The 16,180-nt window shown below is 33.8% G+C and overlaps 1 pseudogene; it reads left to right on the forward strand.

Annotated features, from left to right (window-relative positions):
* Positions 1-10,194: 10,194 nt before the first annotated feature.
* On the forward strand, positions 10,195-10,278 carry LOC117285088 (annotated as a pseudogene).
* The last annotated feature ends 5,902 nt before the right edge of the window (positions 10,279-16,180 follow it).

Consider the following 16,180-nt stretch of genomic DNA (forward strand, 5'->3'; position numbering starts at 1 on the left):
GATTATTCTAAATTGGAGTTTCAGTAAGAATCAAATATTCTAAATAAGGCAAAACAACCAGACTATTTAAGAGTCTGCTCAAATCTCCTAAAATTACTTCTTAAAAATGTTTTTTTTTAATGTCATTTTTTTGTTTTGATGTTGTTGAGTCATGTGAAATATATGTTTGATATTTAATGACTTAAATATGAATTAAATATATGGAGTCTTACAATAATAGAAATACCATTTTTACTATATTGGAGCATAATTGATAAAATCACTTCTGCTTTGGCTAAATGTAATGATGAATATAAAATTATTTAAAAATGCAATACTACTGAATAAATACTGACTGAAGAGGTAAAAATCTTAATTATGAACTTATATCATCATAACAAGTATATTACTTTGTATCAGCATCTATTTAACTTTTGAAAAATCAAATTTTCTTATTTTTATACTATGAAATAATATATTTACATATTTCAATGCATATATTAGTACTAGAGCATTTAAAATAAAATGGTAATGCTCTGTTTATTTTTCATAATCATATTTGTCTCTGCATTTTTTTATTGTAGTATATCACTCACACTTTAAAAAGCTATTGAAAAAATGAAAAAGAAGCCAATGAAGACCTTATCATTCTGGTTTTATATGCTAGATTTGAATGAAAAGCTACATAATTAATTAGTATTAAATATTAATCTTAATATAATCTGATAGCCATGTATTACCAGAATATCTTCAAATATGATTTAGCTAATTTTTGTATGATAAATAAATCATATATGAAACACTGTGAGAAAAATCATTAATGAACTGTATGTGAAGTTTTTTCCTCCTGAATTGAATGTATAATGAGTTTATTTTGAATAAACAATTTTGTGCTTACAGCGCTGTATTATAACTGGAGTGTATAAAGGTCAATACTCCTCTTTTTTATTACGCTTTCTTACATACAACATTTAACTGCTTTGCTAACAGAATGCTTCATCCTCTTCAATAGTTTGGGCGGATCACATTTAGAAAATAAGAAAACATTTATTTAAAATGTATATTGTATTCAAAATATTAGTGTAATGTAGTAGATGTTTCTCGATATTTAGGATGATTTTAGGCTTTATATATTTTAAAATTCATATGTCACTAAACTAATAACCACACTCCAACAAAATGATAGATTACTTTCAAAACGTCTTTGTCTGAAGCGTGATTATGTCTTAACTGAATGGCAGACAGATGGTATAAAATGTTCTGACTGTTCAGCCTAGACACAGTAACGGATAATCCATCCTGCTTGCATAAGAAACATATTGCAGGTGGCATCTTATTTCCAGTTTTTTTTTTTCATTGCTGAGATTGATAACAAAATGGCTAGCTTAAATTTCATCAGTTTAAAATATACAACAAAATTGAGGTCCCAAAATCCTATGTGAATTAACTGTATTATTAATGATAGGCAAGGTTATTTGTCCGCTGAAAATCTGCACATGAAATGAAATTCATAGAAACGAGATTTCTTTCTTACTTTTCCTTCCCTGGAGTCTTCCTAATTTTTCATTGGCTATGTATTAAAAGAAGTGGTTTGACTCTCTTTCATTTCCTAACAAACCTGGCACCTGATAAATGTTCACAGAGAGCCTTGTGCTCTAGGGAACTTAGATCTGTATATATTAATCACAATGTGGATAGTCCATTTCCTTTTTATTGTGCTGTGACCCTTGTCAAAACTTGAGCTGATATATGGACACAAGAAAAATGCAGCAACCTTAGCTCAATGGTATTCATATAGAGGGAGCTGGGGTTTTGTTCTCAGGATTTCCTCCTTGTCTTTGTGTTTTAAAGAGGCTTTAAATCTTTCCATTTTTCTCTTTTGTCATTGTCATCCTCCTTTGCAGTTTCTTTGGCAGCTTGAACACCATTCTCTTCGGACTGTAAAATTTTCCTATTATAAAGGGCTTTTAGCACATCCCTTCCCTGTTCTGCTTCTGCAGTATTCCAGACTTGCTTTGATTCCCTTTCTGCCCCTATCTTCTCATTACTCCTCTTTTTTGCTTCTTTTAGTTTCCATTCCAAATGTCTCCTTATATTGACACGAGATTATTCAGCAGGCAGGTCACATTGATCTGGCTACTGGAAAGCAAATTTCTTTCTAAGTAGAGAAATGGGATTGTCCAAAAAGGGATATCCTTTGAAGAAAAAACACTAGGTTTCTTTTCCCATAATGTTCTCTGTTGGCAAAAGTGGGAGAAGAGGTCCAGCTCTTTAGATCCTGACAAATGTATTTTGACACAAGGATTATTGAGCCCCCAAAATATCATGGAAAAATAATTTAAGCTTTTGGCATATGATTTTCAAGATATTTTGGTTGAGAAATGTATTCCCTCTTATGTTTGAATTTCTTTAAATCTGAAAATACAGAACAAAGGAGGGGCCTAGCCAGGGGATATTATGGAATGCAGTGGGGTAAAGATGTGCTCCTTGGAAAGTGTCCTCATGCTCTTTAATTGAGTGCCTACTTGTTTCTCAATTGTTCTCTGTTGTAGTCTGATAGCTTTCGTCCTGACTGTTTTGTTCTTCCCCTATTCTTATTTATAGTGTCAACTTACATTTAGAACAGTGAGAGTTAACTTGCTCACAGTGACATAGCAATCAATTAATCACCTTTAGCTTTCCTTCCTGCCTTCCTATTGGCTGAGTTGTAATTGAGCCATGGGGCAAAAGCCATTTCCAGCCACAGTCTGCCAGCTTGTTCAGCACTTCATTTATTAGTTTGATAAGATAACCTTTTCACAGTAGCACCTAATCAAATGTACCAAGTTTCACATACAGTGGGGTTATTGAAAAAATCATGTCTAGTTTCTACTTGGGTCAGATATGATGGGCAGAGAATTGTTTTCTAGGAATTGAAAATAGAAGCTCTGTTTGTGGCCCTCTGGTCTTTAAGCTCTGGATTAAGGTGTCAATAAAGACCATGGAGTAGGAGGCAGTTGACAGCCAAAGACCATGAATACAGAATAATGTGTCGCCTTCATTTCATTGTTATTATAGAAACCCACATTTACTAAGTCACAGACATTTAGAATCTTTATAAAGGTGCTATATTTTGTGAAGAAATTCCCTTTCCTTTTTTTTTTAATTTTCTTTTTTTTTTTCATTGAGCCTCTTGGAACTTTTTAAGTATACAGTACAGTTATATTTATCATTGGGATCTTGTACCTTTACATGACAGATCTTGGTTCTCATTTTTCCCCCATATTCTGCCCTCCCTTCACCCGCTCCATCCTCCCTTATTTAGAAAGACTTTGTTTCCATTTTTTCATTTTCTCATATTTTTTCTTTTCCTTTATTTCCTTTCCCCTATCCTTCCCATTTCTCCTATACCTTTAGCCCTTTTCTTCTTATTTCACATTGTCAGTTATAAAATTTGGATCTTATCTGCACTTTTAATTTTTCACTCCAGAGAAACGATCTGGTATTTACACATGTGTATCTTATTTATTTCACTTAAGAGTATGGACTCAATATGCATCCATTTTCCTAAGAATGACTCTAGTTTCTCATTCTTTATAGCTGAGTAGTACTCCTTTTTACAGAAAAACCACATGTTCTTTATCCAGCCTGCAACTGATGGACAATTGGTCTGTTTCTAACTTTTAGCTATTGCAAAATCTCTTTTTCTACTTTATCTAATTTAATATTTACTAAAATCTAGGCCATGCTTTTCTTACATAATTGAAATGCTTTATCTGTGAAATACCTCTTTCTCTTCAGATAGAAAAAGATGACACAATTATTATAAAGGTTAGTTTGATTTATTGGGGGGAGATTGGACGCTAGACATCCTAAGGGATACAGCTCTACTACTTCAATATCAACACACAGTGCAGATATGTCTTCTACCTCATGAAGTTCGTTCCAAATCATAAGGAAACAAAGACTAACTTCTACCTGTTTTGGCTCACTTAGGATTTAATTGCAAAAATGTTTTCTTATTATTCTTCATCTTATATTCCTTTTCCCCAATGAAAATTATCATACATTTTACTTGAAATTCTCTCAACTGTATTCAGTTTTTTCGTATTCAACAGAAGCATTAGCACATAAGAAAGGAAAGTTTTCACGGGTATGGTGATCCTGTCTCTTTTTTCCTTTTAAAAGTTATATACTGTGCAGGGCAACCAACAAGGTATACTCATCTCAGCTGTGACCGACATCGTTGGCAGACAAGCTTCTGCTCATCAGCACCTTCAGAGATAGCTTCACGCACATGGAAATTCCTCACCCAGGTTACTGTCCTTCTGGGGTTATCCAGCATCAAATGAAGGAAAGAAGAGGTTATATATATGCCCAATGCACTTCAACAGAAGTGTATTGTTACGCTCCCGAGGATGGTTAGTTTTGCGTTGGGTCAGTATCAGAATTTGCCTATTCTGTCCTAAAGACTATTTGAGTCACACAGGTGTGATTCAGTCGGAGATGATCTCAGTCTCCTTCCCAGAGAACCCAAACTGTGCCATGTGGTAGGAACATAGGAATTTCTTACATTTCTTTTACATTATTATCCTTCTATGCTCTTTCATTACTCAACTGCTATTAATTATGATTAAGATTACAAAAAAGGACTATTTTATTTACTTATTAGATCTTCACAGGAGAATATGCTTCCAATGAAATTATAATATTATAGTGATTGGGTATTTGTTGTAACAGGCTTGTATATATTCTATCTGTACTGATTATTTTATACACTGGTATAATCCTTAAAACAATTGAAAGAAGAGACTTGAGCACTTCGAGTAACTTAAATGAAGCTATATGGTCACTGAAAAGTACCAGGAACAGTCATCTGAATGCTATGCAATCTAAGTTTAGACTCTGTATTCTTAGATTTGAGATTATTTAATCCAGTGATTTTCACATATTGTAGAAATATAAATATGAATCAGAATCACATACAAACTTGTGAAAGCACAGACTACTGAGCACTATGCCCAGAGTTTTCCAATTAGTAAATTGGGAATTTGGCCAATATACTTGCATTTCTCACAGATTTTTAGCGAGGTTGATACTGCTGGGCTCATTTATAGATCCCATGGCTTAAACAAAGCTATCAGCATCCTTTCCATTATTCTGGATTTCAGATAGCTGAATCAATGGAAATAGACGAGTTGTTTATATGCTTCCTGGCAAAATGAAGTATTATGTTAGCATTTCACTGTATTTCCTTAGTTGCATATAATGTTATCTATTTGTGAACAGTGGTGTTAAATTTGGATTAATAATCAATGCACTGTGATTTGAAATCAATTATCTAAATTATTCTTGGATTGCAATCCAAAAATCTGAAAGAGGGTAAATAGCAGAATAATTGTGATGATGGAATTCTTTCTTTTTATGTTGCTTTTTTGAAAAAAAAATTGCAATGTTTTATTATTGAATATATTTTAAAACAAACATATTAACTCTAAAATTAAGGAAGAAAATAAAGCATAAAGAATATTTAAGCCATTCTGGTTGACTATATAGTAAATTCTGCTATAGTTTGACAACTTTTGTTTTTTGGTACCAGGGATCAGGAGCTTGTGCTTGTGAAGCAGGCAGCAGAACCACTGAGCTAAATCCCTGGCCCCTGACAACTTTTTCTAAAGTGACCTTGCTTTGCAAAATTGTACAATAATAATTGCAGGGGTTATGGAAATATGGTGAAATATATCTTCAGGGACACACTTTCAAAAGACAGCAACCTAGCCAGGCATGGTGGCGCACTCCTGTAATCCCAACACTCAGGAGGCTGATGCAGGAGGATCACTGTGAATTCAAGACCAGCCTGAGCTGCATAGTGAGTTCCAGGTCAGTCTCAACTACTTAGTGAGACCCTGTCTCAAAATAAACAAAACAAACAAACAAACAAAGACGGCAACCTAATAAAAACGGTAGCACCAGCTTACATGTGTTAAATGTTTTATAAATCCATAAATACTATCATTAACTTATCAGATCATCTTCAAAGAGTCTTGGTCCTTGCTTGAGGAAGTGTCACTGTTAGGCAGCTTGTGAGTTTCCCTGAAGTGTTGGAAACAACGTTATCTGACATGGTGTAGAAAGTCATCACCAGCTGTGGATGAGTGGGGCCCACCGTCGTCTCCTCGGTGCACCCAACATCCAGACTACAAATGGTGCTCACTCTCAATCCCTAAGTGCTCTTCTTTCTTTTGAGGTCAGTGCCTCTAAGTGATGCTGAGTTCATCAAAATGAACAGGAAGTAGTACAAATGAAAACCTTGATTTTTAAATGTATCTTTGTACCTCAAATCATTCCCGTGTAATGATGGGAAGACCTTTTTTGCTCTCAGATTTCTCCCATTGGACCAAGAGCTACTGACTGGGAGAACTTTAAAAGTGACTTGGAAAATAAGGGCACTGTGGCTCATTAAGCCAGACACTTGCAGCATTGAAATGAGTTACATACAAAATGTCAGTTTGCCATTATCAAGTTCTTCACATACAGATACTGTTTATGCTTTGATTGTGTAAAAGATTGTTCTTGAAGTTTGGCTATCTGTTTTCCAATCTTTTGTGTTAAGAAAAAAATTCTTATTCTTTTTCTATTCCATTAGGCCATATTCTTATGATTTTTTAGTGTATAAAATGTGTTGTTGTATGTATATGTGTGTGCATGTGTGATTCTCATATATTCTACAATGTAGATTCCTTTCTGTCAGCTTCTTCCAAAATATCTCCTTGTTTCAATATTCTCAGAGTTCAATATTTCTGATTTCCTTTTGTGTGCATTATTTGATGTTTTGGGGCCAGAAGGATTTTACATTATATATGTCACAAATGCTAAGAAACAATAGCAAAATATAACCTAGTTGAGTAGTGCACTCTGAACCAAAGCTGAGTAAAAGAGGTAGCAGATGTTTGAGGCATGCGCTTGTGTCTTTTGTGTTTTCCTACACAGCTCATTTCAGCTGGATGAAGTTATCTACGTTCGCCTAGTGCTTCAGGGACACAAAATCATGAATAAGCAAACATGAAATTTCTGTTATATTTAAATTGTTGACTAATGTCAGCTGCACAAAATGGAGGTTTTGTTTTCTAAACAAACATTAGTAGAACTAGCTGTATATGCATGTGAAGATAAAATATAAAATCATGCAGTTGTGTTTGTGGGAGAGTAAATACTAAAGGTGTACTTTACAAAGGTTATGTAGGGTAGCACCTTCTATTACATGTATGATTTACTGCAATGTGTTTTTCAAGGAGAATTCTTCCAATTGGATGACAAAGTTCATTTTTCCCAAAAATACTCTTATGTTCGATCTGTTTTTTTCTTCTTTGCATAGTTTTTTTTTTTTTTATGACTGGCACAAAGCAGTTTATACTTTTGTTTCTCAAGGAGTATTCGAATTAAGAGAATGAATTTGCTGAAAAACATTTAATAAAGATATCCATTTACTCAGCTCTTATTTAATTTCACTTTCAAAACTCTAAAATAAATGACAAAATAATATGCTTTGCTCCACCTGTTTATCTGATGTTATACATGAAAATAATTTACCTTATCTTAAAAAACGGGATTTCAATACTTTCATTAACCCATTTTAGATATGAGGAAACTGAGAAAGGTAAAAAGAAAGGTAAATAGTTCCCTCTATACGCATAGTTGTTCAGAAGGAGAGCAGAACTCATAATTTGAATACTTCTACTCATATGTGGTTGTTAGCTATAAGAATAGTTCTGTTCCTCACTGCACGTTTCCCCTTCTATCAATATATTTATGTTCTAGAATAGAACAAAAAGCTTTCTAGAATTCTGAAACAAACTAAATCCTTTGTCAAATCCACTGCCAATTTAACAGAGTTGGCTTAACATAAAATCAATACATTCTCAAGAACTTGTTCCTGACCCAGCCATGCTTAGCATCTGAGGACAGTATTTCTGCACGTTAAAGTATAGGCAAAACGTCTTTTCTAGATTTAAAGGGGGGCAATGGAATTAGAATAGGGAGTGGTAGAGCTTACCTTCAAGTATTATTTTGCGATTTTCATGCCGCTTCCTGTCCTTCTTTAGACCACATTCTCCAAAGGAGTATTTCTGACCTGTCAAGTATGCATGGCAGAGGGGTGTGATTTACCACAAAAGATGTAAACAGGCTACTCCTTTTAGGAAAAAAATTAGTAAAACATAAATAGGATTTCTATCTGTTTGTGACGATGTGGTTAGTTGACCATATCTTAATTTAGGAGATCAGGTTCTAGATTCTTGTAAAGACTAAGATAGTGTAGGAACTATAGTTGGCCTGTGGTAGTTTTCTGAAATGACATAGATGTTATCATTACTTCTAGAGTACAGCATTCCCCCTACTGGTTGGAGTGAGCGAGCTCCAGGGCCTGAGCACCTAAATTTATAGTTAGATTGCCACTGACTAGCTATATTTTCTCATGTTCCTTGAATTTGTTAAAGATTCCTTTTCTTCATAAACAGAAGAGGTAATACTAGTTCTGACCTTATTTGTGTTGTTGTAGGAATTAAATGAAATACTTAAAAACTGTATGAGTTATTACACCTTCTACCTACTCTCCTCAAAAATACCCCTAAATGATTTTGTATATTTTTCAGTGATACAAAGAACAAAGGATGTCACACTTAAGGCTGGCTACTATTATCAAATACAAATTATACAGAGAATAAAATACAACATCTATGATTTTTCAACTAGTTTGGGTGGTATTTCTTCTATATTACTGTCAAATCCAAATCTCATTTTATGACAAAGCACATGATTTTTTTAAAGCACTATAAATAAAGCCCAGAAGTCTTCCGCACAAAAGCTTCATAGGTAATTTATAAATGCATTACATGCCTCACTGACCAAGTATACCTCGAACATGCAATTGCATTTTAGCACATGGAGAATTCTAGAAGAAAAAGAAATTGGAGCATAAAGGGGTACTGAAAGTTCCGTAGTGAAACAGTGGGTGCATAAAGCTATATTTTCAGATAGGGAGGCAGCTTTATGTCCATAGTTAAAACTTAATCTACCATTATAACTCAAACCCAAGGTCTAATGGGAGCGAGAAGGTACTGTGCATCAAGGGTGAGACTTCCATTCATACACAAATAGTAGACGAGAAATGCAATGCAATTATATAGAGAATTTCAGGCACAATAAATAAATGCACTCTCTTGTTAAATTTGACTCAGTGTGAAGGTAATACTTTAACATTCTGCTCTCAGCTTTTCAAATTGATTTCCTTTGCTTGTCATACATTTTTTAAACAAACAACTGTATTTTTCAAAATAAGTCATTTCAATTGTCGAGCAGTTAGTTGTAGTATCTACTTTATTTGAAAGAGTCAAAACAAGGTTAATGCAGGTATATTGACATCGTAATGGTTTCTGGCGAGGTAATAGCTCCTTAAGAAAACTAAAGGGGGAAGAAGTTATAATACAGCAAAATCTAATACAATAAGATAAATTTATAATCAGTAAATGTTTCTTTATGTTTTGAGTTCAGATGCAATAGCATAAAAGGTCTTCATAAAATAATAGTATTAACTCAAATACCAATATTGTTAACTTATTGACACCATAGACATAATATTTTTTTAAATATCTGTAAGTAATAATAAAGACAGTGTAAATAATTATGCTCAGTAAAAAGGCAGTATATCAGCAATGTGCTTTTAGTACAGTACTTTTATTGACTTGGGGACAGGTTTTATATTTGTCCAGTTTAATACATAAGAAACTGAAAATACTCCTTGAGGTCAAGAACCCTAACCAAGGTGACAGCAACACAGAGGAAAAGCAGGGATGAAAAAGCTCAGCTTTCTTAATTTACTCTTAAACCCCAATGTACTATATCTGAATTTTTATTCTGTACTTTTAATTCATTTGTGATGAGAACATTTTTAAACTCCATATCTATTTCCAGATGACAATTGACACCCCATGTTTAACATTATTTTCATTTTCTTAATATAAAATTTTTAAACAACTATATTTAAACATCTTTGTGCATTTAAAATAGCAGTCAGTTTCACTGTGTAGAAGTACTTCTCAAGTATTTGCCTTATTTGAACAACTTAAAGTGAGGTTTATGAATTCGCACTAGTTCTGTCTCAATAATCAACCTGTCCGTCTGCCTTTTGCTTACAACATCCAAGAAATGCCATAACTTGAGTTGTAAAATCTCATTTCTATCGCTTCTCGGCCTTTTGGCTAAGATCAAGTGTAAAATCTCATTTCTAATCAGTCACACTTGTTTTATTTTTTTTCACTTCCTAACTGCTATTTAATGTGCTATTTGAGCTTTGTTTCTTCTTTCCTGGTTTATAAGGTGTCTTCTGATTTCACTTGCTGTTTTATTATTCTGTCCCACATGAACTGCAATTTCACTACAGCTCTGCTGGTATTGAATCAGGTTTTATTTTTTTTACTTTTTATTTTTTTGAATCAGGCTTTAAATGAGGACTTTACAAAAAGAATGTCTGGATTTGGTATCAGGAATAGAACTTAAGACCTCGAGCTTACCAGGCAGGTGCAGCACCGCTGAGCTAAATCCCCAGGAATGTCTGGATTTGAATCTAACTCTAAATTATATTCTGTTTGTGATCTTGGATATTTATGTAATTTTTAAAACCTAATCTTCTTTCATTTTCAAAACTGGATTAAAAGGAGTAGTTGGTAAAAATAATGTAAGGATGTAACTGAAATAACATGTATTGGCTAGAAAATAATATATTTTAATTAATATCAATATACATATTTTTTATCAGTTTAAACCTTTACTTTTCAACCAGTTTTCTATCACTGTATCTCCTAGTATTTCCAGGATGATTCTGTATCCGTATAACTAATTCTTTTTTAATATCTTGGGATCTACTCTGAACTGTCCCAAAAAATAATTGAATAATTATGGAATCTATTTTTCTTTGTAATTTCCTCAGGAATCACTCTAGGAACTTTTGATAAATTAATCCTTAATTTTTTCCCTCTAACTTTGTCCATTTACATGACTTTTTTCATCTCATACATATTTTCTCATATATATGCTTCTTTGTAATCATGAAACTCCAGTGATGTAAATATGTAACTGTTTTACAACTTTGTTAGATTGTCCAAGCAGACTCACACAGATCATAGGTCTTTACTAGTGCTAAATTAATTAATAATCCCAACCACCAGGTGTAGCTTTTTCTATTAGATGATCTATCTTTGAGAAAAAGCTCTGAAAATGATTTCAGAATAACAAGAGTTTTGAACCATAAGAAAATAGCATTCTCAGCAAATGTTGTCCCCAATTTTGTGCTCCTAATTTTAATCCTCCTATACAGAGAATAACTGTATATCAATTGCCTTTTATCCACCAAATTATGATATGTGAATCTATAAATTTACTTATGATAAGCAAATAGGACATATATTACTAAAACCAATTTTTTAGGACTTCATTTAATGTTCCATTAATACTACTGCAACTGTAGTACTTTCCAAAGGAAATTTGGACACATTATTCATTTTCTTTAACATTAGCCTGTAGTGGGAAAGGAGTAAACCAGTTCCATAAAGTCATTCCACTGGCTTTGTTTTCCTCTTCAAGCCATGTTCTGAAACTACCATTTGTCCAACATCCATTTGTACATATCTAACAAATTACTAATTCAAGTAGTCCTTAAAGACTCTGCTAGCTGTTCAAACTCAATTACTTCAGGATCACAAGGATCATTCTCATTCCATTTAAAATATGCTTTTTCTATATTCCCAATTTGAACATATTGTTATACTCTTAATCATTCAGCTTGGCCTGGCATTCAAATTTTCCAAGGTGTTGTAAATTCATTTTCCCTTACATCTTCTAGTCATGCTGTAGCCAAGTAGTACTACCTTTTCCTCCTATGGTCTGTACTTTCTCATCTCAATTCTTTACTCAGTCCTTTTATTCAAAAACAAAACAAAACAAAACAAAACAATTTCTATAAATATTTTATTGTCTACTTAAAGTTTTCTTTTCCACCCTTGCTCAACTCTAATGATCTACTCCTGCTACCCTACTTAAAAACTTTAGAATTTGTTTTCTGAATTTTCATGAAAATTCTAACTTACTGATAAGGTGATAAATTCAAGATGAAAGGGATATTTTTAGGTGTATGTACGTTGACTGAGTGTATGTAGCCTTGCTCACCTAACTAGTTGTAAATTTTAAAAAAAAGTCAAACACTGAGATTCAATCAAAGCTTCTCTCTTGAAATATCAAATATGTGGATTAATTTCTGAAAAATTTAGTAAAAATATTTTTTTCTGAAAGAAATGTGAAAACTAAATTAATTGTCCATGATAATATTTCATATAAAAGCCCTCTCAGATTAGCTCCTGACTGAGTACTTGTCATTTTCTTCTACTGTTTCACTTGGTTTTCCTTTCCTACCCACACTAAATTATATGTATTTCTCAAGTGATCCAAGATCTTTAATAATGCTCTTGTTATTCTTGCCAATTTCTTTACTTCTTGTCATCTCTCTTTGCTTCTAGTCGGATTAACTTTCATTAATTTATCAAAAGGAATGTGAAGTGCTCCTGTCCTTAAGGACGCATATCTCAACTTCTTAATCGGGCATTCACTTAATCCCTGGTATCACATGTAGGATATGCCTTTGAACCACAAACAACTGGCCCCTATGTACCCCAGGATTTATGTGGTGTTGATACAGTGAAATCACATTTGGGCAACAATTTTCATTTAAATTTGTTTACACTTTTACTCATTTTTTTTTGAGACATCACAAGTGAGGGATGTGAATTCTTAGCATATGTTAAAAACTTTAATAACTTTTCACTTTTCTCTCCTTTAAGTACTTTGTACTTGGAGACATGCCATGGTTATTTACTTTTAGCTGTCATTGAATAGTCCCCTGAATCTAACTACACTGGGCTCTGAATTACTTAATGTAAAGATAACTTGGATTTTCTGTGTCTGTTAGTTTGTTAATCACTGACTCCTACAAAAAGAACAAAGAAAAAAAAAAGAAGGGAGAGAGGAGCAGAGGGGAGAGAAAGACTGAAAAAAGAAGTTTTTCATTTTAGCAAAAAGGAAACGTGACTATGTATATATATATTTTCAATCTTGAAAATATGACTCTATTTTTACATTATAAATTCATAACTGTATCTGTGTTTTTCTGGGCTAAGAATGGCACATTTAGTTTTATACTTATGACATTTAACCCATAGCCTATCTTCTGTAAAAGTTTAATCAACTTTAATGGGAGGTGACTGAGTTAAAAGAACATAGAAGCTTCAGGGTCTAGAACACTAATCATATGAAGCCCCTCTTTCTTGATGAAACCATTTCAACCACTTAGAAAAGAATGAGCAAATAAAGATAATTTCACAGAATTCATTAACATAAGTATTTTAAAATTGGAGTAGTGGCATATACCTTTAATCCCCTTGCTTGGGAGGCTGAGGCAGGAGGATTTTCTTGAATTCAAGGTCATCCTGGACTACATAGTGAATTCAAGACCAGTCTGAATTACATAGTAAAATCTTGCTTTAAAAAAATTCATAAATATTTTAAGATGATTGAAAAATATATAAACATGTACATACATGTATTTATTTGAAACTACAGTACAATAAATTTGAAACTAATAGGCACTATAAGGAAGCAAAAACAACCTTAAAATACCTTTTCCAAATAGCTGTTTTATCCATTGAAATGCAATCTATTCTTTATTATCTTTTAACAGTTTAAAGAATATCCCAAAAAGTTATCAAAAAGTGTATTTTTAATATGGAAAGGTATTATGTAGAGTAAATGTTAAATGTTATTTTAATGTCATTATGTGACATTATTTTCTATTTTTCAACCTCTGAAAAACTCACTTTTATCAACTTGAGAGACCCAACTAAGCTAAAGTGATTCCATGTTGGCTGGCTAATAGCCCCAGAGATTGTTATGCACCGCCTGTAAAATATCTGATGACTCTCCCTTTGCAGCTGCAAGACAGTCCTGACCTTTGTTTATAGCCTTTACTGCATAATTTTGTAATCTTAAATTCCTATTCTCAACTGTGATTAATGTAAATTAACAGGTGAGCATTTAGTAGTTCTGGGTGAATAGATAAGATTGTTTCACTCCTTTGCTGAATGTTTTGAAAACCTTGGGACATTCTGTAAGCATTTTCAGTATAGACCCCACCCTGCCTATCCTCTTATAAAAACAGCCTGAGTTCCTGAGCTGGCACCTCTCTGAGCTACTTGGCTCCAGGAATGCCCTCTGGCCAGACTAATAAAGGTCTGTTCCCTTTCCAACATGTCTGGTAGTTTCCTTCCCTGGTTAATCTAGTGGCTGTCGAGCTCTTCAGAGTGGTAAAATTGAGCTCTTCCCAGCGGTAGAATCGAGCTCCTCGGAGGGGTAGGAAGGCCCTTGGTCTTACATTTTGAAAGCCCTCTGTGGCTGTTGAGCTCCTTGGAGTGGTAGTAAGGCCTTAGGTCTTACAAACTAAAATATATTTCAAGACAGCATGATGTAAGAAGCATTGAGGGTAGAATCTAAAGCAGGAATTAGAAGAAATATGTAGAATAACATACCGGATTGTCTTTTCTTTTGTGAGGAGATTACTATAAAGGATTCCAAAGCACTTTTCAAATTTTAGAGAGATCGTGTTTTACTAACTCAATAAAAAGGGGTAGATGATTATACACTCACTCTGGCATAAATTTCTTAAGTTTCTAACTCATTATTCAAATCCATTATAAAAGTCTATGTGTCCTTCTACTAAATTCCTATGTTTTCTCCTTTAAGCACATTCACTAAAATAGACTTAAAATCTTGCTTCCAAACTGTCAGAGAGAAAATCAGCCAGGGGTTTCTACTATAAAAATACTTTTCAGAACTTAGTTCTATAGATTTGTCTGTGCTACCAGTCATGTGTTTTTCTAAATTTGAATTTTTCTAAATTTTTCTAAATTTGAATTCTGTAGCTTATGTTATTCTCCTTGTTCAAATAGGAGTGAAAATCATCTGCTACTTATTACACTGTGACTAATAATTGTTTAATTTTTCTTTAATGTGATGCTTTATACTATCTCAATGAATCTACAATTAAATTTCAGTGAATGGCTACTGCAAAAAGAAAAAAAAAGTTTAAATAATCTTATTTCTCTGTTTTGGCTCCTGGATAGACAGTCTGTGCTGCTGCCTATAATGCGGTTTTGACTTCCTAGCATGTCTCTTAGGGGGCGCTTGCTAACTTCATTGGGATTTTGTTTTTTAAATAATCTTTTTAAGAAATAGAACCTGAAGTGACCAGCCTTAAGAACATTTTACTGTGTTATTTAATGAGTTTATTCAGTATGCTTTTCATGTGATGTCATGAGCAGGAGTGTGCACTAACAGGAGGTCGAGACAGTAGAAGTTACCAACTAGATTTTTATATATTTCATATATATGTCACTCATTTTCTCGAGCCGGTGACGCAGAGCACTGTCCAGCAGTGCCTCAAACCTGAAAGAGCAGCGGGGTGGAGATGGGGCAGAGAGAAAGGAAGGACACCAAGACAAGAGTCTGATCAAGGCGACGTTTATTGCCATTGCCGGCAAGCACCGGCCTTTTAAAGCAAAAAACCACAAACTATTATGGGATGGGTTTACCATAGTAACTGAAAGGTCACACAGGAAAAGAGCCAACAGGTTCAGCAAAACAACCCACTGTGAGTAGTAGTAACCCGGACAACCACACATCTAAAGGTCAGACACAAGAAACTGTAACTTTCAGGAATTCCACAAAGGAAACACACCACCTGCTAAGCTGGAGAAACTTAACACATATGGAGTTACTAAAGTTTACAATACTTACAACCAATACTCATGATCCCCACAATTCCTCCCTTTTTGTTTTAAAACTTTGGTTCCATAGCAAGAAGAAGCTTAAGAGAAAGTATAGGCATGTCCGAGCCTGTCTTAGGTTGGGAAAAGCATTTGGCTGTCTTACCCGTCATTGGGGTCATCTGTCTTACAGGCCTATAACATGATGAAGATTTAACAGAAGCCCCTGTCTTAGGTTGATCAGTCAAACCTTTTCCTCTTACCCGTCTTTGACTTTCCGGACCCTCATTGAAGCTCTTTTTATCTGAGCGAGGTAAATGCCCAAATTTTCGGAGGACCCTTCCTTAAGGTCCATGAGC

The sequence above is a fragment of the Fukomys damarensis genome, unplaced genomic scaffold (genome assembly GCF_012274545.1).
Source record: "Fukomys damarensis isolate Sample0158 unplaced genomic scaffold, DMR_v1.0_HiC HiC_scaffold_5, whole genome shotgun sequence".
NCBI lineage: Eukaryota > Metazoa > Chordata > Mammalia > Rodentia > Bathyergidae > Fukomys > Fukomys damarensis.